The 27288-nt window shown below is 57.2% G+C and overlaps 1 protein-coding gene across 1 annotated transcript in view; it reads left to right on the plus strand.

Moving 5' to 3' along the window:
• Positions 1-3069: 3069 nt before the first annotated feature.
• NAV1 (neuron navigator 1) overlaps positions 3070-27288 on the plus strand; it is a 275511-nt gene continuing 251292 nt past the window's right edge. Inside the window, exon 1 of the mRNA XM_074977505.1 lies at positions 3070-3248. The gene's annotated coding sequence lies outside the window, so the exon portion shown is untranslated. The remainder of the gene's footprint in view (positions 3249-27288) is intronic.

Raw genomic sequence — 27288 nt, forward strand, 5'->3', positions numbered from 1 at the left:
CGCTGCACTTCCTTAGCAGGTGGGGCACTGGGCAAGCTGTCAGTCACAGGGGCCTTTGCACCCCAGGCAGGGCTGACGTTTGCCTGAGCTCCTGGCCTCTGTGTTGGACAGGTCCAGCTGCAGCTCCCACCCCATTGCTGGGCTGCCAGTGAAGCACACTGGGCCCCATACCGGGGGTCAGAGAGAAGCACTGGGAGGCAGAAGGGGCACCTCTCCACCTGCCTGGGCCGCTTCCGGGAGAATCAGGCTTGTCTCGTGTTCAGAAGGCCCCTGAAATCAGGGAGGTGCTCAGGGCTGCTGGTTATTTGTGCAGCTTCAGACTAACCCGGCTCCCCTGAGTCAGAAATCAGCAGAGTGATGCACAGGCACTGGCCTTTTAATTCCTGGGGGTGCATCACCTCCAGTGCTCCATTAACCCCCCTCCATCCTCTCCCTCTTCTTCCCCCCTCCCACCTCCTTGAGTACCTCCTGCCAGCCGCTTGTGGCTCCTCTGGGTGCCTCGGGGCCTGTTTATCAGCCGAGCAGCAGCCTGTGCCCGGTGGGGGCTAAGCAGCCCTTATTTTGCCATGGATGCTTGAATCCCAGAGCACCCACAGAGGCAGCACTGAGGGGGTTCTGCCCCTTGGAGTTGTGACAGAGTGGTGGGGGGTGAGGATTCTAGTCCCCTGCTTAGGCTGCATGTGTGTCCTACTGTCCTGCAGCAACCCGAGGTGGGTGCCTCAGTTTCCCCAGGCACAGCATCAGTGCACAGTGGTGAGAGGAGTTTCAGTGTGATGATTTCTCACGCCTAGGCAATGGCCCTCCCTGCTCTCTGTAACCTAGGCAACCAGGTGAGGCCTTTCTTCCCCCAGAAACAGGCCAAAGGAGGCAGGAGGGGCCTGGCTGGTGTGAATTGGAACTGGGCAGTGGAGTGGGGCAGGCTAGGCTGGCTGGAGAGGGCGTAAGTGGGACCAGGGCCCCATCTCAGGGCTCCATCCCTCTGAGCCCTTCTCCCCAAGGCGGATGGCACTGACGGTGTCTAGTGTCTGTGCTGACACGTCTATTCTACGCTGTGTCCCTGCCGCCTGATACACTTCAGTTCACCCTGCTGAGGGAGAGTCACCTCTGACTGCTGATGGGGAGCAGGGCCTGGGGACCCCCCGGCTGCCATGACAGGAGTCCAGATCCCCTGGAAATCTGGACCCAATCGAAGGCAGCCTCCCAGGGCACTTTCATTACACACAAACCGAGCCGTGCCATTGAGTTGAGCGTAATGCCCAGTGGGCTTATGGGCACCGAGGCAGTCGTTACAATGGGTCCATGTTGTAGAATTGTTTCCAAGGGACTTGGGGTGTGGTGCCAATACTCTCTTTGTTGTGCCAGTCTTACTTTCTGTGTTCAGGTCCTCGGCGCTGCCGCTGTAAGAACAGGGCGTGTTTGAAACAGAGCCCAGAGGTTTGGCCCAGCCTGAGCCAGCTGCCCAAGGGGCAGAACTGGCTTTAATAACACAAGCATCCGGCCCGAAGGTGTCTCCTGGGCACTGATGGCTGCAGAGACCTTGGCTTCTTGGGCTGTCATGTGACACCGAGCCTGTGTGCCCAGGACTAAAACTGTTCCTCGATAATGGAGGCTCCTAGATGGGATGAGTTTGGTGGGTCTCAGTCCCAGCTGCCTCGCCCCAAACCCACTGCCAGGTTTTCACGAGGCTGTTGGCTTTTCATGGCACACCCTGTCTCCTCTGTGTGCATACAGCATGGAGCGCCGTGGGGTCCCGATCTCAGTGGAGTGCTCCTGGATCTGTGACCTACTGTGACTGTCGCACTGCAGCAGGAGGTGAGGCAGTGACTGTCATCCACCCATTGGAGGGGGGGCAGTGCAAACCCAGCGGGCACTTGTTCAGATGATGAGATAATTCAAAGCGAGTTGTGTGATTATCTGGGGTGTTTGACTGAGGAGCTTTCCTTTGCAGAAGCCTCTCCCTGCAGAAGTGACTTGACAAAGGCCACCGAGTGACTTGGTGGCAGAGCCAGGAGTCCTGCTTTGCAACCCCTCTTGTAACACTCCAGTCCCTGCTCTAAGCACCAGGTCATGCTTCCTGCTTGGAGAGCGCGCCGGAAATCCTGGCTGCTCAGCCTCAGGCCCCAGTACCTAGGCCGCATGCCCTGCCCTGCCCTGAAAGACAATGGACGGGATTGCCCTTAACCAAAGGAAGCAAAGAACTGGAGAGGCTTCCTGCCTGCTCCAGCCAGAGCCGTGACTCAGGAGCAACAGCTTGGCAGGGTCAGCGTCTGCGGCAGCCTGGGGAGGAAAGGGTTAGCAAGCGCTCGTCGGGAACGCTGCGGAGAGAGTCTGGCAGTGAACTGGACACCACCGCCCACGCCCAAGTGTGTGGTGAACTGGCACCGAGCACGCAGCAGCGGCAGCAGCACTGAGAGTGAGGGGTGTGCAGACCGTGGGGGGGGGCAGGGGCTGTAAGCGGTCTGTGTGTGTGTGTGTGTGTACGCGCGTGCAGATTACACTGTCTTGGGGGTGTAAACAGTCTTTGTGTGTGTGTGTGTGTGTGTGTGTGTGTGTGTGCACGCGCGTGCAGACTACACTGTCTTGGGGGTGTAAACAGTCTGTGTGTGTGTGTGTGTGTGTGTGTGTGTGTGTGTGCACGCGCGTGCAGACTACACTGTCTTGGGGGTGTAAACAGTCTCTGTGTGTGTGTGTGTGTGTGTGTGTGTGTCCAGACTAGACTGTCTTGGGAGGGTATAACCATCTGTGTGTGTGTGTGTGTGTGCACGCGCGTGCAGACTACACTGTATTGGGGGTGTAAACAGTCTGTGTGTGTGTGTGTGTGTGTGTGTGTGTGTGTCCAGACTAGACTGTCTTGGGAGGGTATAACCATCTGTGTGTGTGTGTGTGTGGCGTCACAACAGCCACCTGGCACCCTCCCTTCAGCCAGCAGCATAAAGAGCTGGCGTGTGCCTGAGGGGCACGGGCCCACGTGACTCCCCCTCCCTGCCGCGGTCCCGGGGGGGAACAGCCACTTTGTTCAGGATGCTGCTGTTGTTCCCATTGTGAAGTGGCAGCCGAAGCCGGCGGTTTCCTTCGTCGCCAGCTGGAGCGGAGTGGCTGTGCGCGGCGCGTGGGGTCCCTCCCCACGCCCTGCGCGCTGCGGGGCTGGCGGCGACACGGGCGGCCTGGGGAGGAGCTTTCGGGGCGCCGACGATGAGCAGCTGTCTCCAGCCGGCGTGAGGACGAGGCGGTGACCGGGGTGGCGCATGGTGAGTGCTGAGATGCTGGCTGCCCTTCGAAGCCAGTGGGCTGGGTGGGTTTGACTCCCTGCTGGTGCCCAGGGGCGTGAAGGGCAGGGGGACCTCGAGGGGCTGGGGAAGCCCCTGCAGCCAGGAAGACGTGCTGGGGAAGGAACTCTGTGCTCTAGGCACGTTCCTGCTGGCACTGCCCTGGGGACCCCCCTGGCCACACCTTGCCCCTCTGGCAGGCTGGGCGGCCCAGGGGGAGCTGGGCCCCCGTGGCCCAAGGCCAGGGCCAGCCCATGCAGAGGCTGCAGAGTGAATCTGGGGGGAGCTCCATGGAGCCACCGAGGAGTGCCCGGGTCGAGGGGCTGGGTGAGTGCCCAGCCCTCCCAAGAGTCCCTGTGTGCTCCCACGCACGGCGAGCCGCTGCACCGCATGGTTCTCTCAGCAGGTGGAAAGCCCCTGACTCCCGGCGAGCTGGCCCCGGTGCCCACGCAGCCCTGCCCTCCCTGCCGGGACAGCATGGGGGTGACCAGACCTGAGGCACGTGCTGTGTCTGGGACTTGGGGATCAGCAGATACGGGGTGAGCTCAGACAGGAACTGAGCAGTGAGAAACTTCCAAGGCCCTGCAGCTCCCCGCCTGGTGCTGGGGCAGCGCCCCTCAGGCAGGGCCTTTCCCAGGATCCGGCCGGGTGGGCACACGGCAGCTCCAGCCCACAGCCTGGCTCATTGTGGAGGTTTCTGGTGTCACCAGGGGACTCTGCAGAGTGTGTTCCAGACGGGACCAGCCGCGGTCCTGGCACCCCACAGGGGACAGGTCCCTGGGGCTGTGATGTGCTACCACGTAAGCCTAGCAGGCAGGGAAGGGGATTTTCACAGGAGGAAGTGAGACCTGGATTCAGTAAATGACGTTCTCAGTGCCCAGGAGGCTGAGACAGTTTGGACAGCAGAGCTAATTGTGGGCACTGGGGAGGCAGCATGATATAGCAGATGAATGGGAGAGGCAGAACTCCTGGGCTCTGCTACTTAGCTGCTCCATGATGTTGGTCAAGTCACTTAGGCAAACATTTTCAATTATTATTAATTGTCTTAGACTTGCACCAAAGTTGGGTATCAGGCACCATCGTGCTGGGTGCTGCCCCAAGTGAGAGGTCTCCTGCCTCAAAGCGCTTGCAATCCAAATTGAGAAGCCAGGGCAGGAGAAACTGAGGCACAGAGGAGGCAGTGACTTGTGCATAGCGGCAGCAAAAAAGATCCCAGCTTCCTTAAGCCCCAGCCCAGTACCCAAACCCCTCCAGATGGTGAGGTTCAGGCTGGCTGTGCAGAAATGGAAGCACACAGAATCGCTGGCTGCTCCTGAAAATATTGGCATAAGCCACGCCGTGCCCAGTCGCAGGCACCAGTGTGGGTCAGGTCCTCTGGGTAGGTGGGGTCAGGAGGTCCTGCGCCAAAGCACGTGGTGGTGTGGGGTGAAAAGCGCTGCCGTGGCACAAGCTGTTCCTGTCGCTGAACACGAGCCGTGGGCAGTGGCACGCCTTGCTCGGCTTGCCAGGAGCACCCTCTGCTGCTCCAGCAGATTGCTCGGCTGGTGTCTGCTGATGCTCGTGGCTGGAGACATTGTCTGGATACCATTTGTGCCCCCTCCCCCGCCCAGGTTCTCTCTCATTGTTTTCCATCTGTGGGTAGAATAAATTTTATTACATGCACAAAGGTATGCGCAGACGTGCACCGCCAGTAGAAACACAGGTTGCCTGCTGGGGGCGCTCTGCTAGTCAGCTGGGTGCCACCTGGATCTCCCCTGGGCAGCCCACAAGCACTCAGCCTACAGGGAACACTGGCCCCCAACCCCTCCATGCTTCCCAAGGCTGGGCCCTTTGTTCATGACATTTGCTCTGGAGTGGCATTTCTGATGCCCCAGGGCATTTGGCTCTGGAGGCTCAGGCCACACAATGCTCTCCCCGATGCCCTGCAGGCCAAACACCCTGTGTGTTGTAGCTGCGGAGTTGCTGCTGGGACACCAGGGAGTTCAGACCCTCTCAGAGTGTGGCCCTCATTTGGATACAGGGCTTGTCTGTCGGCTGTTGGCCTCTCCCTTCCATTTGTCCTGGGATAGCCCCACCCAGAAAGCAGCACACGGCCTTCAGCTTCCATTAGTGCCACCTGCCGTTAAACCCGGGGAGCTCCCAGCACGCCCCAGGCCCCCGACGAGGTGGGGCGAGGATGTCAGTGGGAACGGCACTGGTCAGTGCGCAGCTGGGCAATACCCTGAGAGCACCAGCCCTGCAAACCCACCCCCCAAAGGCACCCCCTGCCCCTCTACTGGTGCTCTCTGCCCAGGCCCTGGCACCACTCCACCCCGGAGGCCGCATCTCCCCGGTACCACCTTCCTGCCACCCATGGGGGCCTCATGCCCTCCCCATGCTGGCATGTGGCCCATACCATCACCCCCTCTTACAGCTGGGGAAAGAGGCCAGCTCCCCGACTCCCCAGCTGGCTTCCCCACAGGGGGTCCCGGCTTCTTCCCATGTGCCATGCGGGGTGAGCTCAGGGCAGCTGATGGGTGGGGGGTGCTGCTTGGGAAGTGGCTCTCTCAGGTTACAGTGTGCTGCAGGGCTGAGTCATTGGCCAGGATACTGAGTAACTGGATATGCTCTAGGGACGCTGGGCGACTGCAGAGCCTCCCAATGGGCCAAGAGCAGCTTGTTAGCCCCCTTCTCCTGCACCGCCATCCCCCAGCCGCCTGGAGGCAGCCCCAGGCCCTGGACCTGCAGGAGCTGTGCCATTTGCAAGCACCGTCCTGTGGGCCCCTCGGTGCAGCCTCTGGGCCAGTGGCTTCTGCCTGGGAGGCAGAGACCTGGGCCCCCTTTCCAGCCTCCTGCTGCCCCAGCTCACACACTGGGCAGCAGGAGTGGAGGGGGCAGGGCGCAGGGGCAGGAGGCTGGACATCAAGTCACAGCAAATGAAGGGCCACCCAAGGTGATTGTTTTTAAACTTACAGATACCCCAGCTCCCCTGACCCAGAGAGGCAGGAGTCCTGGGCTCTGCCACCTAGCTGCTCTGTGACCTTGGTCACGTCACTTAGGCAAACATTTTCCATTATTATTAATTGTCTTAGACTTACACCCAAGTCGGGTATCAGGGTGCCATTGTGCTGGGCCCTGCCCGAAGTGGGCGATGGTCCTTGCCACGAAGCACTCACAATCCAAATAGAGAAGTTGGGGTAGGGGAAATTGAGGTACAGAGGAGGCAGTGACTTACACATGGTGAGCAGAAAAGAGCCTAGTTCTCCTAAGCCTCAGTGCAGTACCAGGTGGGCAGGGCCAGGGTCAGGGCCAGCCTCTTAGCCTGGTTGACGAGTGAAGGAGCAGGTCTCCCAGGCACCGGGATCAGCACTGAGCCAGGTGCCAAGGCACCCAGAGGGCAAGGGTCTGTGCTGCTTTCTGCAGAGCTCACTCTAAGCTCACGGAGACCCCCAGAATCTGCTTGTGACTTGGCCAGGAGAGCTCTGGGCTGAGCCAGCTGCTGAACTCCTCCTGCCCCACCTGGCTGGGGCCTGCGAGGCTTCCAGCTGCCCGCAGGTGGGAGCAGAGCAGCACATTTGGGGGAACAGGCGGGGGGCTGGGTGTTGCTGTGGCCTAGCAGCCAGGCAGGGGTGGCGTCTGTCCCTGGCTGCTGCCCCGGAATGCAGGGGGCCACGTGCTGGTGCCACCTGTCCTGCCTGAGCTGGTGACTTGCCTTGGTTGCTTTAAGCCTTTGTCTTCAGGTCTCCTTCTCTGCATATGTTACCAGCTGAGCAGGCCAGACTCGGCTCCCAGGCCTGGGCAGCCCAAATCAGAGCAGGGCCATCCAGCTCAGGAGCCAGATGCTTTCAAGGAGGGTGCAAGGACCCCCTCCCCCACCATCACGTGGACAATTACGGAACAACCTGCCCAGGGAAGAGTTTCTACATGGCCCTGTCAGTGAGCAGGGGCTCAGGCCCTGGCACAGGAGGGTTATAACCCTATTTTTAAGCCCTAATGCTGCGGGGTTTCTCCATGATACAGGCCTCATTCCCCCTCTGAGTTTTCCAGGGCTCTTGGCTCAGTGGTATCCAGTGGCAGTGAGTTCCACAGGTCAGTTTTGCCCCATTTAAATAAATCCGGCAGCAGAGGACCCCTTTGGAGACAGTGCTCCCTACTGAGAGTGGCCCATTATTGTTCCCTACATAGTGCTGCAGTGCAGAGAGCCGTGGCCCAGGAGCTCACAGGCCATGGAAAAGACAGGAGCAGGGGAAAGGAACAGGGAGGGACAAGGCCCCAGGCCCATGGAGCGCTGGTCATTCGGGAGGCCAGCCCTGTTCCTGGCCAGCCCCCGTGGTGCTGTGTAGAGATGGCCAGAATTGCTCAGGCCCCTGCAAACCGTGGGGTGCAGCGGGCTGGGAAAGGACGGGCCAGGCTCAGAAACGAAAGGCTACGTGTGGCAGGATCTCGCATGGGCTGGCCAGGCCACACGGGAGAGGTGGAGGGGCTGTAGGCAGGTGTTGGAGAAGACCTGCTTTGGGGGCTCTGGGCAGAGCTTCCTTCAGGGCCTGCTGTGCTGGCAAACCAGGCCTGGCCCAGAGCTGTAGCAAAGCTCTCGAGGGTGCTTGGCCTGGGCGTTATGGGGAGCAAACCTGGGACCACTGGTGCTTTGAGCTTAAGCCCAGAGGTCAGGCCCAAGCAGCCTCTGGACAGGGCTCCACTGGCCAGGGACCAGGAAGGAAATGTGGCTCCTGGGGAAAAAGGGGGTTCCCTTGAGCCAGGCAGGCCCCGTGGGGCAAACAGCATCTCTGTGAGGGCCTAGCCCCCAAGCTGGCCAGGTCAGGCAGGGCAGAGGGCACCAGGCCCGGCAGGGTGCAGGATTGAGATAGGGTGGAAGGGGATCGGGGTGCAGGGGGACAGGAGAGCGGCTCAGAGGAGGTGGGGGGTATTGGGGGGCAGAGGGAAAATCGGGGGGACACGTGGAATCAGAAGGGGCCCAGGCACAATGGTTGATATGCAGCATTGCCCAAAGGCGAAGGGTCCCCCGGCCTGTGACTCCGCTGTGGACAGCTTCTGTACCTCCCATGCAGCGCTAGCAGCCTGGTGCCCTGGCCTCTGCGTCCCCGGTGTCAGGGGGCAGGGCCTGGCCGGGGAACTCCAGCACCCATGACAGAAGCGGCATTTAGCCGGCTCCGCGCGTCTAATTCTGGCCTAGCAGGGCCAGGGCCCCAGCCCTGATTGCCAGGAGATGGGTCGTAAACAACCTGCTGAGAGATGTTCTTTCCTGCTGCCACCCTGCGCTGCAGCCCAGCACCTAGGAAAAAGGTGTTTCCGGCCACTGTGTAAGGCTGGGAGTGCTGGGCCGGGGGGACCTTCCAGAGAGGCAGTAGATAGGCACCGCTGCTGGGGCAGGGACATACCCTCCTCCCTCCTCGGCGCCCAGCTCTGGGGAGGGCTCTTTAGAAGCAGGATAACAGCTTGTTGGACGCTCCCCTGGGACCATGGGGCTGGGAAGGGCCAGGACCTGAGAGATGTCGCCCAGCCCTTGCTCGGTCTGTGCCATTCTCCTTGCCCTGCCCTGAGATGGGGATGCTGGGTGCTCCCAGGCTGCGTGCAGGTCGCACAAAACCTCACGCCGCAGCGGCTGTGTCACTGGTTTTGAGCTGGGCATTGCCTGTGCTTTGATTCACGGATCAAAGGAGCCAGGTGGTTTCACTGCTGTTCCCACCAGCGCGGATTAGCTGCCAGCCTCGCACAGGGCTGCATGTGCTCCTCACCGCCATGGCCTCTAGCCACAGGGCGCGGCTCCCCACAGGCTCTCTTGCTGGATGCGGGCGGTGGCTGAAACTTGAGCTGCTTTATGGGATCTTTCTGGTACAGACAGTGCTTAGGCTTTGCCAGGGCTGAGCACCCCTGGGCCGGGCAGGTCAGAGCCCCAGCACCCCTGGGCCGGGCAGGTCAGAGCCCCAGCACCCCTGGGCTGGGCAGTTCAGACCCCCCAGCACCCTTGGGCTGGGCAGTTCTGATTCCCCCAGCACCCCTGGGCCGGGCAGGTCAGAACCCCCAGCACCCCTGGACTTGCCATGTCCGTTATGCATGTAAAACAATTGCCTGAGCCCTGGCACCTGGCATTGCACACTAAGCCCTGGGACGATGAGCCTCAGCCAGGGACCTGCTGCAGAGACGGTTGTGACAGCTGTAGGCTCGCTCCTTCCCAGCAGGGCAAAGCACCTGCCTCAGCAGCGCCCAGGGAGCAAGCCTCAGGGACGGGAGCTAACAGCCTCTGGGCCAGCCCAAAGGGCTCATAGCAGCCCGGGGGCCAGCACGGTACCAAACAGCCGCCTCCTGAATCCTTTTGCATTAGCACTGCCCGGTAGGGCCACACCGGTGCTGGTGGCTGGGGCAGACTTCCCAGAGCCATGCAGCTGGTACACAAAGAGCTAATGGAGCTGGAGACACCAGGGCCCCCCTGCGTCACTCCTCGGAACAGAAGAACATGCCTGAAAGCCAGCCAGTGTCCCCAAGTGCTGGAGGTGGGAAGGGGCCTTGGCACCAGAGGGAATCTCCTTCCAGGGGACTGCGCCAGCAATCCCCCACGTAGAGCACTGGACAGAAGAACCCCAATGACTCAGGCTCTGTACGAGCACTGGTGTGTGCCCGAGTGCTTAGCAGTGTCTGGTCTGCCATGGCCCTAGCTGCAGGCCCCCCCGCCCCACCCCACAGTAAAGCCGTTCAGATGGATCTTCCTGTCTCCAGGGCTTGGCCAGAGAGTGAGGCAGCCTCCATCTCTGCACTGTGTTTCGGGGGCGTGGGATGGAGCCAGAGCTGGGGCCATGCTCACGCTGGCATGAGAAGATTAGGAGTGGCCCTTGGCGTTCAGAGGCCCAAGCCGCTGGGCAGCCCATGGCCTCCATCTTCCCCAGCAGGGATCTGTGCGTCGTGGGCCCCAGGTGGGGGACCTGTGCCAGGAGCCAGCGTGGGAGGGCCTGGGGCCGGAGCGGGGCTCTGCGATGGCTGCGCCCGCTGTTTGGTTGCGCTCATTAGGTGGGGGCACTAGCGGGGGGCGGAATTGGACCCAGCCAGGCCTTTGTTTCTCTTCGGGGTGCAGCGTCCCGCCTTGATCGGTAGAAGGAGCTGCTGCCTCACAGAACTGCCCCGACCGACCGGTCTCAGCACAGCTGGGCTGGGAGCAATGGAGCCCGCGGATGTCTGCTGCCGTGGAGGAGTTAAGCCGTGCGCTGGAGGGTTTGGAAGCCAGGCTGCAAGCTGCCAGCTCCTCCTGCTGCGCTGCCACATGGCCCAGGCAGCAGAGGCCGGGCAGTGTGTTTATTGATGGATTTGCTGGGACCAGCTGGGTCACCTGCTGCGCTGGGTCGGCTCACCAGAAAGGGGAGCAGAGCTGCTGAGTCACTAAGTAATGTAACCTGCATCCCCCTTCCCCACCTGTCTGTCCAGCCAGGTTCCTGTGGTGGAGCCTGTCACCTCCGTGTCGGGGTGCAGGGGGTTGTGACCTGGCTGGGAGCAGATCCCGGCTTCAGAGGTGCTGGGCTGTCATTTCCTTCCCAGTTCCACAGGCCACCGAGCAGATTGGAGCATGCCCGGTGGTAGCCACCCACCCCATCTGGTGGGGCAGCCCCGAACTCTATGGCCTGCCCCGTGCCCTGCCGAGGCTGGAACGACAGGCCTGGCCACAGCTGAGGATGCAGTGTGCGTGGTCCAGGTTGCTGTGCCATCTCTGTGGAGACTCGCAGTTGCCATGGGGATCTCTGACCCGCGGAATCAATAGCGTGATGATGCCCATACAGGGCACAATGCCAGCTGGACCTTGGTGAGGCCACTGCCCTGCAGCTGCCCCATCTCGTCTCTCTGGCACCAGAGGCCCCCTGGCAGCCAGGATGGAAGGGCCAAGGGCTTTGACGTTCCCCTCCTGGCTAATGTCTCATTTCGCAGTGCGCAATGCTCTGTCATTGGCTGGGTTCCTGGACTTCCCCAGAGCACCTGTGACTGAGCTGGGATCGCCTGCAGGTTTGAGGGGCCATCCAGAGGCCCACTGAATTTGATTTCCCTGGTACATGGAAGTGGAGCCTGCAGGTGCTAAATGATTGTGCACGGATGAAGGCTGGAAAACCGTCCAAGGAGCCGGGGGCTGCAGCTGATCTCTCAGACCTGCTGAGATTGAGTCTGGATGGCCCTACGGAGCATTTGGTTGTCCCAGCCCAGTGGGACGTGAACCAGGGAGGCGAGCAGAGAGGCCTACACTTTTGAAGCTGTGGCCCTGTGTGAAGTTCAGGCAGCACAGCCTGGGGATAACCTTCAAGCGGCAGCTGTGGCTAAGGATGTGTCTCACTCAGAGATTGCAGCAGAGCTGACCTGGCTGGCTTACTCCACAAAGCAGTAGGAGCTGCTGTGCCTTGTCTGAAAGGAACTACACCGCATCTAGCAGGTCTCCGAGCTCTCACTGCCTCGGGAGCCAACGTGTTGCCAGTGATTTAAAGGGACAGGTTCGGGCTCCAAAGCAGGGCGTGAGACACCAGGAAATATCGCGTACGGTAAGACAGAGAAAGGGGCTCTGAGGGGCTGGGGCTGAGTTTGTGAGGTGCTTGTGTCGACTCAGGTTTTATTCAGTTCTGCTGGAAGAGGGGCTCTGGCCGTGGCTGGTGAGAGGGGAAGAGAAGCCCTCAGGCAGCGGGTGCTGGCCAGCATGGGCAGGTGCTGCTGTGTGGAGCTGAGCCCAGAACTGCCTCGATTGCTGCCCCAGCGACTCGTCCCTTCCTCGCTACTGGGGCGGCTCTTGGAAGGAGATGGAGCTGCGCTCTCTGTGGCTGGCCAGACTCGGCAATGCTCTTTGCCTGGCCTCAAGGACTCAGGCTGCAAGCAGCTGGCTGGGAGTGGCTCTCAGGCTCACTGGCAGAGGGGGAGAGGTCCCAGCTTTGCTTCCTGCTACCAGGGTTCCTGCTCCGTGTCCTACAGCCACAGGGGTGGTGCTGGCCCATTGGGGCTGGGAGCTCCAATGCACCAGCCGTGCGCTGCTGGACACTCCTTTCCATTGGGACTTAGACACAGGCTCCCACTAGGGACCAGGAGGCCAGCGGCAGCATCCAGCCCTTTGTGCTGAGAGATAACACCCCAGCAAGAGGGACGCCCGATTAGGGTCTGTTATCAGGCAGCAGCTGGGAAAGTGCAGCCTGTCCCACGCTCCCAACAGCCCATCCCTTCCTGCCCTGGACTGGTGGAAAAGCAAAGCATGGTGGAAAGCAATCCCAGGGAGCCGGGCGTGTTTGAGGGGCTGGGATCCACAGGCCTGGTCAAATGGTTAAGAGCACAGCTTGTTTTCCCTGCAATGAGAAACCCCAGGGTGAAATTCACCAACTGCCCAGACTTGCTCTGGAGTGACGTAGGGAATGGCTGGGCATGGACATGCTAGCAGTGCAGATCTGTCCACGCTGGGTGTTCAGACAGGGTTGGCTAACATGGCCTGCCCACCTGTCCAGGCAAAGCCCAGGGGTGAGCACAGGGTGAACTGCAGGCCCCGCGGGCATCTACAGAGTGTCTGCAAAGGTGTTAGCAACCTTGAGCTCATTGACAGTCAGTTCACACAGGGGAAAGAGCAGGGGGGAGAAGCATAGAAAGCCTCTGCTGGCCAGGTGAGGGCGAAGGACCTGCTGTGAGGAGGGCAGCTGTGCCCCACCCCGCCTGTCACGCACGTCAGCGGGTTGTGCTTTGCAGAGAAGAGAGCTCAGCCCCTGACAGCTCGTTGGGAGGCCTCCCCTTGGCCACGGAGCACAGTCTCATGAGTGCTCACTGCAGGCCCTCCAAATCAGGAGCTGGGCCCTTAGAACCTGGCGCTGGCTTTAGAAACAGGGGAGTTCCCAAACCGTGACTGGGGGGTTCTGTCTGTTTTGCTTTGTGAGCCCCAAGGAGTCACGTGCATAGGCTCTTCCTGCGGCCACAAGATAATAAGAACTTTCTTACTAAAAGAGAGGAGAGAGTCTCCCATAATCCCCTGACCTCAGGAGCTGGGACTATATGGCCTTGTCCACACTGTCCCATGCTCTGGAGGACAACCTTCCAGAGCTGCATTCAAAGGTTCTCGTATGGACCTGCTGTGATGCTACTGGAATATGAAAATCATTTCTGTAACCACCGTACCAAGTTTACCCCAAATCTTGGGCCACATGGGCCAAGTGAGGGGTCTCACGAGAGCTGGTGAGTTACTGAATCTCTCTGTGCTACTTGTTTGTCTGTGCCGTGTTGGCAGTGAAGTTATGGATATTGGCTCTCCAGCTGTATTGAAATGTTGTAGGGCTAAGGATCACCGTGGAAGGTGGGTGTCCTCCCAGCCAGGAAGATGGTCTAAACAAAGACTCAGACCTCCGTACACATCTCAGGAATTTGAGATGTGTCATCTGGGAGTCGGCCAATGGCAGAGGGGCCCACGGGAAGGGCAGGAGACCTAAGTGCGTAAGCCATGTTTCCGGTCTTGTGGGATCTCTTCAGTGTCCCAAACAGATTATACATCATGTTGACTGATGTCTCACTGCCTGTCTTGATTGCTTCTGCGGGGATGCTGTCCGGGGTGGATGCCTTACTGCTTTTCAGGTGGGCAATGGCTGCTCTGATTTCTTCTTTTGGGTGCCTGTGGCTGTTAATTTGCAGCGGTGTATTTGCAGAGAGTAGCTCAGTAGCTTTTTCAAAGTGTTCCTTCCATCTATTGAGCCACTCACTTGGGTTCGTTAGCACACGCCCCTCCTCGTCTGTACTGGGTGATTCAATGTATGCCGTGACCCAGCTAGTTTCTGTGAGATGTCACACAGCTCTTTCAGGTTCCTCCAGCCTGCAGCTTGTTCTGCTTGTTGTGCAAGGGTTTCCACAAAGTTCTTCTTGTCTTCTCCCTTGGCATCTGCCTTGGCTGCTCTTGTTTTGCTGTTGTTGATTGCTGCTTTTCTGTCCTTTAGCTCCTTCACTTTTTTTGTGCTGAGATCCATTCTTTGTGACGTCTTGGTGTTTTATCACAGGTCTCTTTCCAGGCTGCTTTGGTGTGTTCCCAAATTTGTTCCATGGTAGCATCTTTTGGGATGAGGTTTTTGGAAGTGCATATCTGTTGGATAGCTCCACTTGGAAACAGGCGCGTGTGGCTATATCCTTCAGCTGCTCCATGTTGAACCTCAATCCCAGCGTGGCTGCTTTTGTGGTATACCCCCGAGCTTGCATTTGAGTTTGCTCATGACCAAATGGTAGTCTGAACCGACCTCTGCGCCACTTCTAGTGTGGACATCTTGCATGGATCTTCGGAAAGAACTGCTGATCCAGATGTGATCAGTCTGGTTTTCTGACTGGTGGTCTGGTGACATTATGGACTCTTTTGTGTGGAAAACACTACTACCTATCACCAATCCAATGAAGGAACAAAAGTTACTGAAGCACCCTCCCTTTTCATTCATGTTGCATAGGCCTTTTCCCGTGGTCTGTATTTATGCTTCCAATTTTCACACTGAAGTCACCCATCAAAATAAAGATATCCTTCTTTTCTTTCTGGTTCACAACACTTTGTAGTTTCTCATAGACATTTGTTTTACCTTCCTCAGCTGCTTCATCGGTTCGGGCATAATATTGCACAATTAATACCTTCCTCTCTTTGGTGCAGAACCTGGCTGTGATGATACCACACCATTGTCTGTAATGTCCACTCCATTAAAGCATGAGATGCTGCTCTTAATAACCTCAAGCCCACACATTCTGTGTGCGGTGTGCTCCCTTCTTCGTGTCCTGGGTAGATGAGGGTTTCACCGGTTGCCAGACGCAGCTGCCCAGATTGAGTCATAGAATCACAGAGCACTAGAACTGGACAGGACCTTGAGAGGTAATGGAGCCCAGTCCCCTGCCCTCTCAGCAGGACCAATCACCATCTAGACCATCCCCAACAGATGTCTGTCTAACCTGCTCTTAAATATCTCCAGTGATGGAGATTCCACGACCTCCCTAGGCAATTTATTCCAGTGTTCGACCACCCTGACAGTTAGGAAGTGTTTCCTAATGTCCAACCTAAACCTCCCTTGCTGCAGTTTAAGCCCATTGCTCCTTTCGTGTCCTCAGAGGCCAAGGAGAACAATTTTTCTCCCTCCTTCTTGTAACCCTTTCGAGGTACTTGAAAACTGCTATCATGTCCCCTCTCTGTCTTCTCTTTTCTAAACTAAACAAGCCCAGTTCTTTCAGTCTCCCCTCAGAGCTCATGTTCTCTAGACCTTTAATCATTCTTGTTGCTCTTCTCTGCACCTTCTCCAGTTTCTCCACATCTTTCTTGAATTGTGGTGCCCAGAACTGGACACAATACTCCAACTGAGGCCTAATGAGCGCTGAGTAGAGCAGAAGAATGACTTCTCGTGTCTTGCTGTCCACACCCCTTTTGATGCATCCCAGAATCAAATTTTCTTCTTTTGCAACAGCATCACACTGTTGACTCATATTTAGCTTGTGGTCCACTACGACCCCTCAATCCCTCTCCGCAGTGCTCCTTCCTAGACAGTTGCTTCACATTCTGTGTGTATGAAGCTGATTGTTCCTTCCTAAGTGGAGCACTTTGTATTTGTCCTTATTGAACTTCATCCTGTTTACTGCAGACCATTTCTCCAGTTTGTCCAGATCATTTTGAATTCTGACCTTGTCCTCCAAAGCAGTTGCAACCCCTCCCAGCTTGGGATCATCTGCAAACTTATGAAGCACGCTATCCATGCCAGTATCTACGTTGTTGCTGAAGATATTCAATGGAACCAGTCACAAAACAGACCCCTGTGGGACCCCACTTGTGATGCCCTTGCAGCGTGACTGTGAGCCATTAACTATCTTGTCTCACACACAAGCCCAAAACTGCAAGCTTGTACTGTTCCATCTCTGCGGCAATCTCCGCTGTCTTCCCCGTTGGAACGTTGCACGTGCCACCGTGGGTGGTTGTCCTGGGTGAGAGAAGGCCCATCACTGGCCATTTAATTAATGAATAAGCTACAATAGCTACATCAGCAAAATCCCACCTGCTCCCGCCTCCATGCCCCCTTGAATCCTTCAGCCAATGCCGCTCCTCAGAGGTATATCTGCTAGTTAGGCCACTGGGTTCTTTTCCCAGTTCCCTCATTAAATACCCAGGTAAATGATGGCGCCGCTCGGTGCCTCAGTTTCCTCCCTCTGTAACACAGGGGAAACAGTCCTTGCCCCTCACCCAGGGCCGAGTGGGTATGTACCATTAATGCTCTGAAATGAGAGAGGCCTGGAAAAAAAGGATCTGTTACTTGGCTCATGCCTGAAGTTCCTAGCCAGGTTTTACTCTGGCAAAATTCCTGTTGACTTAAGGAGAGTTTTGCATGAGTAAGAGCAGAGTGAGGAAGCCAAGCATTAGCCCACCAGCTGGCAACCCACCTGCTGCCTGGAACTTTGTCAGTCCGAGGTGCATTCATACAAGCACATTTGAAATGTGTCACTGTAGAGTCATTACACCCAGAAATTGTTGTGACTCTGGATTAGAAACACACATACACAAGTTGGACAGCACAAGATGCACAATCCTGGAGAGCACAACTCTCATGGGAGTAAGATGGAGAGACTGGATGGGACGCCCACGATGCTGGCCAGCCTAGAGTTGAGTCCCAGTTCTGGAGCTGTCGGTCCCTCTGCAGCGAGGCTCTGGATCAGAAGTAAGGTCGCTGCTTGTGCCACCGAGTCCAAGCTGAGCAGCTAAGACCCTGCAGTGGCCCAGACCATGCAGCCTGTTACTGAAGCTTCCATCGGCACCTCCCGTCGAGGGCTGTTGCTCACGTAGCCATTTGCGTCCCTGCCCAAAGCAGGACCAACCCCAACTAAATCATCCCCTAATGCAGGTCCGAGCTGGTGTCTGATCATGCCTGGGATTGAATGTGACCCTCTCCCTCTTGTGGCCACTAGGTGTGAGCTGGAGGCACTGGGCTTGCTGAGGAGAGGGAGGAAATGGAGCCTTCCCTACTGTTTTACAGGAAGGCTGCAGGAGAGCAAGTTGCCTGTCTGGTCAGAGCCAAGTAGCTCTCCCAATCTAAGCAAGCTCAAGCTGGACCAGTGACTGGGTAGGGTTGTCTTCAGTTATTTCTTAAGGCCAGCCAGGAGGCATCATTAGATCATCTAACATGACCTTCTGCATGACACAGGCCACAGAACTCCAGCCAGTTCACCCCGTATTGAGCCAGTGACAGGCCTGTGTTTGGTGCACAGTGTGATGGGGTTCAGGGGTCCCCATGCACTGCACCCTGTCCGCAGGCAAGAGTGACTTTCACTCAGCAGGTAGAACAGGAAGTTTATTAGGTGACGGAGGCCCAGTTTCTTACAGAAGAGTCAGTGCAGCAGTCAGAGGCAGTCATTCCAACCCGTCCTGGGGAGAGAAGCCTGAGGGGTGTCCCTCTGGGGTGTAGCTTACCCCTCGCCCGGCTGGCTGCCTTCCAGCTCCCTCTCCCCTCCAGCCTCTAACTGCCCCCCCAGAATCAAACCCAGCTCAGCTCCTCCCTCCTCTTTTTTCAGGGCAGAAGTGTCACCTGCCAGCCCAGGTTATAGCCCTAGGGTCATCCTTAGCCGCTGAGAGCTGCTCTGCTTGTCTCACACATCCAGCCTGAGTCTCACACGTGCACTCCTCCCCCACTCCATCACATCTCTCTCCCCTTCCAGACCGAACTGAGCGGGGTCACTTAGCCAGTGACCTGGGGAAGTTTGGGTCCCTCCCTGCGTGACAGGGCATCGGCTATGGTGGTGTTTTTCCCCTTGACGTGGACCACCTCCATGTCGTAGTCCTGCAGGAGCAGACTCCACCGCAGGAGCTTGGCGTTGGCCCCTTTCATGTGATGCAGCCAGGTCAAGGATGAGTGATTGGTGTACACGGTGAAACGCCGTCCAAACAGGTACGGCTGCAGCTTCCCCACAGCCCACACCATGGCCAGACATTCCTTCTCTATGGCCACGTAGCTCTGCTCCCAGGGCAGCAGCTTCTTGCTCAGGTACACGACAGGGTGTTTCCCCCCCCTTGTCATTCACCTGCATTAGCACAGCGCCCAGCCCCACATCTGAGGCATCGGTGAACACCAGGAAGGGTTTGTCGAAGTCTGGATTTGCCAGCACTGGGGCCCTGACCAGAGCTTCCTTCAGCGCGCAGAGGGCCTCTTGGCACTGCTAGGTCCAGACCACCTTGTTAGGTTTGCCCTTCTTACACAGCTCTGTGAGGGGGGCTGCGATGGAGCTAAAGTGGGGCACAAACCTCCGGTAGTACCCCGCCATCCCAATGAAGGCCTGGACCTGCTTCTTAGTCTGGGGTGTGGGCCAATCTCTGACAGCCTCCACTTTAGCTGGCTCTGGCTTTAAGCAGCCGCTACCCACCTTGTGGCCCAGGTAGGTCACCTCAGCCATTCCCACCTTGCACTTCCCTGCCTTGATAGTCAGCCCAGCCTTCTGAAGTTGGTCCAGCACCTGCTTGACCTGGGACACATGGTCCTCCCACGTCTGGCTGAAGATGCAAATGTCGTCCATGTAAGCCAGGGCAAAGCTCTCCATCCCTTTCAGTAGCTGGTCCACCAGACGCTGGAAGGTAGCGGGTGCCCCCTTGAGGCTGAAGGGCAGGACCAGGAACTGGTAGAGCCCCACAGGGGTGATGAAAGCCGACTTGAGCCGGGCATCTTGGGCTAATGGCACTTGCCAGTACCCCTTGGTGAGGTCTATGGTGGTGAGGTAACGGGCTCCCCCCAGCTTGTCTAAAAGGTCATCAGGCCTGGGCATGGGGTAGGCGTCCGATGCAGTGATGGCGTTAAGCTTGCGATAGTCCACACAAAACTGAACAGACCCATCTTTTTTAGGGACTAACGCCACGGGAGAGGCCCAGGGGCTGGAGGAGGGTTGGATCACCCCCAGAGCCAGCATGTCTTCAACCTCCCGCTCTATGTCCTGAGCTGTCTTCCCTGTGGCTCTGAACGGCACACACTTGATAGGGGCGTGGGTGCCTGTCTCTATTCGATGGACAGCCAGGTCAGTGTGTCCAGGTCTGTTAGAAAACAGCTGTTGGTGTGAACGCAGCACCTCCTTGATCTCCGTCTGCTGGGCAGGGGGCTCAGCTGGTCTGAGAGGGGAACAGACTCCAGCAAGGAGCCGGCTCCACTCCCTGTGAGCAAATCCACTAAGGGATCATCCCCCTGCCCCTCCCAGTGCCTGCACACGGTCAGCACCAAGTTCTCTCTGTCCCAGTAAGGTTTCATCATGTTCACATGACAGACCCGGTGGCTGTGGGCTCGGTTCGACAGTTCCACCACATAGTTCACCTCATTTAGTTGTTTGATGACCTTGAAGGGGCCATCCCAGGCCGCTTGCAGCTTGTTCTGCCGCATGGGTACGAGAACCATCACTTGGTCACCGCTGGCATAGGCTCGGGCCCGGGCATTATGGTTATACCAGACCTTTTGCTTCATTTGGGCCATGGAGAGGTTCTCCCTGGCCAGGCCCATGAGCTCGGTGAGTTTTTCCCGGAAGGTCAGTACATACTGTACCACTGACTCCCCTTCAGGAGAGGCCGTCCCCTCCCACTCTTCTCTGAGCAAGTTCAGAGGTCCCCATACCCTCCTTCTGTACAGCAGCTCAAACGGGGAGAACCCTGTGGATTCCTGGGGCACCTCCCTGTATGCAAACAGCAGGTGGGGTAAGTACTTGTCCCAGTCATGGGACTGCTGATTCATGAAAGTTCTCAGCATCTGCTTTAGAGTCCCATTGAACCTCTCCACCAGCCCATTGGTTTGTGGGTGGTAGGCTGTGGCCCAGGTGTGCCAGACCCCACACATGTCCCACAAGCTTTGCAGCAGGGCCGACATGAAGTTGGACCCCTGATCCCTGAGGACAGGCAGCGTTTTGGCTCTCAGCCAGCAGGGCAAACAGGTGATCCGGTGACAGGCACACAGCGTAGAACAGATGTCTCAGTGCAGACACCAGGAGCCGTCGGTACCATCCGTCTTGGGGAGAGGTGCCCAGAGGGGTCCCCGAGCTGGGCCCTGGCCCCCCTTCCTCCCTCTCCAGCCAGACAAGAGCCCCCCGATTCCACCGCCCAGTTCCAATTCCAACCAGCCAGGCCCCTCCTGCCTCCTTTGGGGAAGAAAGGTGCCACCTGGTTGCCTAGGTTACAGAGAACAGGGAGGGCCATTGTCCACTTGGGAGAAGTCATCACACCGGAACGCCCCTCACCACTAGGCACTGGCACTGTGCCTAGGGAAACTGAGGCACCACAGGGGAATAACCTCCAGCCACGCCCCACTTTGTGATGTCAGGTGTCTGCACTGGGCACTCAGGATCTAGGCCCCGCCCAGCAGCGTGGGCAGGAGGGTCCCTCTGCCTCCTGAGCACAGCACAGTTCCGCTCTCCAGCCCTCAGCCTTGGCATCCCAGGCACAAGCCCAGCACAGTGACTGCGGGAGAAACAAGGGGCCTTGGAAAGGGACCCAGGGGTTATGGTGGATGAAAGGCTGGATATGAGTAAACAGTGCGCTCTTGCAGCCAAGAAGGCTAACGGCATACTGGGGTGCATTAGGAGGAGCATTTTGAGCAGATCTAGAGTAGTTATTCCTCTTTATTCGGCGCTGGTGAGGCCACATCTGGAATATTGTGTCCAGTTTTGGGCCCCCCAGTATAAAAAGGATGTGGATTTGCTGGAGCAGGTTCAGCGAAGGGCAACAAAAATGATTAAGGGGCTGGAGCACAAGACCTATGAGGAGAGGCTGAGGGATTTGGGCTTGTTTAGTTTACAGAAGAGAAGACTTAGAGGTGATTTGATAGCAGCCTTCAACTTCGTGAAACAGAGCTCTAAAAAGGAGGGTGAGAAACTGTTCTCAGTGGTGTCAGATGGCAGAACAAGGAGTAATGGTCAGAAGTTGAAGAAGGAAAGGTGTAGGTTAGATACTAGGAAAAACTACTTCACCAGGCGGGTGGTGAAGCATTGGAATGCATTACCGAGAGAGGTGGTGGATTCTCCATCCCTTGAGGTTTTTAGGTCCCGGCTGGACAAGGTCTTGGCAGGGATGACTTCGTGGGGGTTGATCCTGCTTGAAGCAGGGGGCTGGACTAGATGACCTCCTGAGGTCCCTTCCAGCCCTGTGATTCTGTGTCCAAGGAGACAGTCCCACCCTGGGGTGGCATCTCTCGGGAGCGGCAAACGCCAGCGGGTCAGTGTCCAGGACTGAGGCAGTTCTTGCTCTTGGAAGGGCCAGTCCTTGTCCTTCTGCAGCCTTGGGGGAAAACACGCCCTGATCCAACATGTGCTGCCATCACAAGGCTTCTACTAGCGTCTCCCCCTCGCAGCAGCTATGCCAGCAGCATCCCCCGGCCCCTGACAGGGAGGCTGTGTTTAATGCGCCATTTCTTTTACAGCTTGTATTGCTGCTTTGGGGACCAGGCCTTTCTCCCCGGCCTTGTTGGGCCAATGATGACTGAGGCAACCACTCCAGTTCTGTTGCAGTGCATCCAACTGCCTGCCGGGGAAGGGGCCCTTTGTTAGCTGCTTAGAATGAACACAGGCCTGGCTTGGCCACAGGGGAGGGTGGACGCTGGGGAGTCGGGGAAGGGCAGCTCTTTGAGGTGGCCAGGTAGAAGGGCTGCGGTCACTACCTGTGCCTGAGCAGCGATGCTTCCATCAGTCCCTCTGTGCGCAGCATGAACCCAGCATGCAGCCTCTACAGTGAGAGCCTCGGTCACGGAAAACTGTTCTCTCAGCAGCTTGCAGGCTGGAACTCCAGGCTTGGCAATTCTGACGAGCGACAGCCCTGCCGGGCCTGGCCAAGGGCTCCGCTGCCCCAGACAGGAGTGGAGCAATGCCCCTACTGAACACAGCGTTGTTCTGTATGTCCTGCCCTTGTGGAGCAGGGAGCAGCAGTTCCTAGAATGAGGACACAACAGGATGCACAAGGAGTGGCTTGGGCAGGGAGTGAGGATGGACGTGTGCTCTTTCTGAAGAGGTAGAAGCTTGTGTCTTCAGTGCCAAAGGGCCTGGCCAGGTTGCTGGGATTACCAAGCAAACAAAAGAAGGCCCTTTTGAGCCTGCGGTCAGGGCCAGCAGCCCAGTGGCGTACAATCATAGAATCACAGAATGCTAGGACTGGAAGGGACCTTGAGAGGTCATTGTGTCCAGTCCCCTGCCCCAATGGCTGGGCCAATCACCATCTAGACCATCCCCGATAGATGTCTGTCTAACCTGCTCTTAAATATCTCCAGTGATGGAGATTCTACAATCTCCCCAGGCAACTTATTCCAGTGTTTGACCACCCTGACAGCTAGGAAGTTTTTCTTAATGTTCAACCTGAACGTCCCTTAAATGCTGCAGTTTAAGCCCATTTCTCCTTGTCCTGTCCTCAGAGACCAAGAAGAACAAGTTTTCTCCCTCCTCCTTATGACACCCTTTTAGATACCTGAAAACCGCTATCATGTCCCCCCTCAATCTTCTCTTTTCCAAACCAAAAAAGCCCAATTCTTTCAGCCTTTCTTCATAGCTCATGTTCTCGAGACATTTGATCATTCTTGTCACTCTTTTCTGGACCCTTTCCAATTTCTCCACATCTTTATTGAAATGCGGCACCCAGAACTGGACACAATACTCCAGCTGAGGCCTCACCAGCGCAGAGTAGAGCGGGAGAACGACTTCTTGTGTCTTGTTCACAACACACCGGTTAATGCATCCCAGAATCATGTTTGCTTTTTTTGCAACAGCATCACACTGTTGACTCATATTTAGCTTGTGGTCCACTATAATCCCTAGATCCTTTCCTGTCATACTCCTTCCTAGACTGTCGCTTCCCATTCTGTATGTGTGAAACCGATTGTTCCTTCCCAAGTGGAGCACTTTGCATTTGTCTTTATTAAACTTCATCCTGTTTACCTCAGACCATTTCTCCAATTTGTCCAGATCACTTTGAATTTTGACCCTGTCCTCCAAAGCAGTTACAACCCCTCCTAGCCTGGTATCATCTGCAAACTTAATAAGCGTACTTTCTATGCCAATATCTAAATCGTTGATGAAGATATTAAACAGAACCTGTCCCAGTACAGACCCCTGTGGAACCCCAATTGTACTTTTCCAGCAGGATTGAGAACCATTAATAACTACTCTCTGAGTACAGTTATCCAGCCAGTTTTGCACCCACCTTAGAGTAGCCCCATCTAAGTTGTATTTGCCTAGTCTATTGATAAGAATATCTTGCGAGACCATATCAAATGCCTTACTAAAGTCTAGGTATACCACATCTACCGCTTCTCCCTTATCCGCATTATCCTATCAAAGAAAGCTATCAGATAGCAATAATATTTCCATCATCTGTGGGTGTCTAACTGTGCACCTGAACGTTCTGCGGCATATTTGCCATTGACAATCGTGCTCTCGTACTCTCTCCCTTGCTGTTTGCAGCAGGTGAAATCGTTCAGCAACAGAGGAGCTCTGCGCAAAGTCACTGCTTTAGTTTGCTCTCTGGAAGGGGTTTCACGGGGAATGTTTAAGGCAAAAGAGGTGACATCAGAAAGGATGACCAAATGCATGCAATAAAAAAATATAAGTGCTACCGACGAACATACTGGAAAGCTGGCCGTGCTTTCCCTGTGGCTCTGTGAATTGTTTATTAAACATGCCTAGAGACAGCACGTCGCTGTTCCTAAAGACCTACATTCAGAAGTCTCCCAAGCGAACTAAATTTGGAACAGACGCCAAGGTGATCTGTCTCCGTCGCGTTGGTCTCCCTTCGCTGTGGGGGCTGATCAATAATGCAAATGAAGGAGCCTTTGCTTTGAATGAGGGGATGGGTTGACTGAACCGCTGCTTGTGCAGTGATCGAAATTTTCCATGGTGCCGGACGTTGAAGTCAGTGAGGGGGTCAAGGGTAATGCCAATACCGGGCCAAATTTGCTTTTCCAGCTTGCACCAAATGTTTGGGATCCCTGGATCTCCCTGATCGTGGGCAAGTCCCTTCCCCCATCTCCCCCTCTGCAAAGAGGGGCTGATGATGCTCCTTTGCGGAGAGCTGGGAGCTCTGTGGGACAGACGGGCTCTGGCTCACTGATGAGCAGGCAGCAGGGCTGTGTGCCCCATGAAAGCGCTAAGTGTTAGAAAAGCCAGTGTCCCTGTTTGCATGTGTAGTTCTCGTTTGGTGAGCTGCACCATGGTCCCCACCACTGCTCCACTGCTCTGTGATGGCTTGTCATTGCAGTGCCCTATCCTGCATCTGCTGGAAGGAATCCATCCGCCTGCAGCTGGGGGGGTAGCTGGACAGATCAGCCTTGTGGGGGGGTCAGTCCCTTTGCCCCCCAGAAACACAGGCCATCCCGCCAGGCCTGTCCCTTGTTCTCACTGTGAGCCCATTCACGAGAGCAAGCGTAGCCACAGCGCCATGGTCGTGCTGCGTTTCCACCCAGGGTGGCTGCCTTCCCAGCTGGCAGAGGTCCCCCTTGGGGGGCCACAAGGCCAAGAAGACTCTTTCTCCTCCACCTGGGTGGCTAACGGGCTGGACTGTGTGTGCGCGTGGGGGGGCTGTAGTCACTTCCCAACTGGTTGGACGCACGTGACTGCAGCGCTGGCCGACTGCCTGCAAGTGCTACGATCTCCCCCACCCTCTTGGCTTCCTCTTTCCCACCATCTGTGCTAACGCCTTCCTGTCGCAGCCAGTGGAATCAGCTTCTTCCTCTTCCTCCTGCTGCCCACCCAGCCCTCCCTGGGAGGGGATGTCTAGGACTGTCAGGCCCGTACGCAGGGCGGGTGTGAGGGGGAGAGTCGGGGTGTGGGGAAACAGGCAGGGCCCATTGTGGGGGGCACATTCACAAAATAAGCACCCTGCCCACAATTCCTGTGTGCAGGCCAGACTGTGAACACGCATGTGTCTTTGCAGACTGGTACCTCCCTGAGCCTGGGACGCCCTGGAGCAGGCACGGTGCTGCTGGGACAGGGAGGTTAATCCCATGTGCACAGGGAGGAAGTTCAGAGCACTCTGTAATTTACTGCCGACCCTCCCAGGTGCCATCTGAGCTGCCTGTGCCCTGGGCTCCATGGAGATACAGCCAGAGCTGTTGCTGATAGCAGCCGTCTCCCTGCGCCAAGTTGCAAACATCTGGCCCCCAGGCCTTCCTGGCCTCAGGTGCTGGGCCTGAGCCTCCGCCTTGGAGAGCATCTGGGGATCCTTAGTGAGGGCAGAGGAGCCGAGGCCCTGTGTCCGGGGTGGCCCATAGAGCTCTGAACCAGGCTGTGTCTGTTTGCGGGAGGAAAGCGGTGGGAGGGGCAGGAGCCTGGCAGGGCACAAGTTGCCTGAGCCTCCCCCCTGCTCAGAGTTACACACACCCTCAGCCTGTCTTCAGCAGCACGTGCCGAACCTGGGACCTCTGCAGCGGCAAACACGAGCCTCCGGTGCCTGACCTAAAGAGTCGCCTCTGCTAGCCCTGCTCACCTGCATGGGAGCATCGCCAGAGGGGCAGTGCCCAGAGAGCGCAGGCTGCTGGCAGCGGTAAGGGCTCCTGCCACTGCCATTCACTGCCAGGCGCTGGGCCACGGCGGGGTGGGCGGGTGCATCACATCACCACACAGGGGGTGAGCTAGGAAGGCTGATCCCCAGCACCGCCTGTGGAGAGCCACGTCCGCAGGGGAGGAGAGAGCAGGGTGCACAGCTAAACCCAGCCAGGCCTTTTGCAGAGCCCAGGCCCCCCGGCTGCAGTACCTCTGCCCAGGCCAGGAACTGGGTAGCGAGCTGGGGCAGGGTCCCTCGTGTGCCTCGATGGCATGTGCTGAGTGCCCAATAGCCTGAGCCCGCTGCAGGGGGTGGGGGCAGAAGGCAGGGCAAAGCACACAGCAGAGCCCGGGGAGCAGGCATGTCCTGGGGTGAGCCCTGTCTGGGCTGCCGGGAGCTGCTGTGAGCCGCCTCTGCGTGAGCCAGGGACTGAGGTGTGAGCCGCCAGCCCTTCCCCACACAGCAGGGGCTCCCACAGTCCAGCTGGGTGTGGGCCCCGGGGGTGGGGGGTGTAGAGCAGGCCTGGCTGCTTGGGCGAGGGGCCATGCTCCTCTGCTGCCGGGGACAGGATCCTGGTTAGTCAGAGCAGTGGCCTTGGTGCTGTGCCAAAGATGCAAGATAATATTGGTCTACTTAGCAACACAGGCTTAACGAGCAGCCCTGTGCCCACCCGGACCCCAGGCGTCACACTCAGAGGCAGCCGGCTGAGCGTGCCCTCCTGCAAGCGCGTGCCCAAGGACCCTGAGGCCGTTCTCTGTTTATTTGCTGCCTGTGAGCACTTGCTCGAGGGCGCCGTTCCTGCTGAGCGTGGGCTGTTCTCAAGCGCAGAGACAGTGGGGTTTGTGTTCTGCCCAAGCCAGAAAAGCCACGTGTGGACCCAGCTGTGCTAATTGTCTGAGTCCTGAACAAGCACCGATTGTTTGCACAGGGAAAGCGCCTGATCTCTTGTGCTGCCATTTAACTTTCCAGCCACTGGGGGGATGTTTTCTCTCTCTCTCCCCTATAGCAGCTGGGGGTTTGAATTAACATTTCTCTGCCAGTGGGGTAGCTCTGAGTTCAGGGATCTCTGGACACACACACTCACACTGCCAGATTGTAATTATGTAGTTCATGTACTGTGTACATAGGCCCACTGGATAGAATCAGAATTGGTTATGTGTGTGGCATAGGCCCTGTACTGCTAAGAGCTAATGGAGAGTCTCCTGTCTATCTTATGCACAGGTTAGGAGGCCTGTGTTTTAGTTGAATCCCTGCTATTGCAAGGTGGGTGCTGGCGCTGATGGGTTTGAGTGCCGGTGGCTGGGGCCAGAGGCAGATGGTTGGTAGATCTGTGGTCACCATGACCATTTGAAAGCTTGGATTACAAAGTCTCTGCTGTCCTTCATGGCTCCCAACCCTAATGGTCCTGGAGACAGTGGTCACAGACTGAAGTGACAGTGTGAAAGGCAAGCAGGTAATCAGGATTCTGTGACTGAAGGTCTCAGGCCCAGATCCTTACACAGGGTTTGTTGGCTAAATACCACTGAAAAAACGAAAACAAGGTACCTAAATACCATGAAGCGTCTG

This window comes from Carettochelys insculpta, chromosome 26, assembly GCF_033958435.1.
Source record: "Carettochelys insculpta isolate YL-2023 chromosome 26, ASM3395843v1, whole genome shotgun sequence".
NCBI classification, from domain to species: Eukaryota; Metazoa; Chordata; order Testudines; family Carettochelyidae; genus Carettochelys; species Carettochelys insculpta.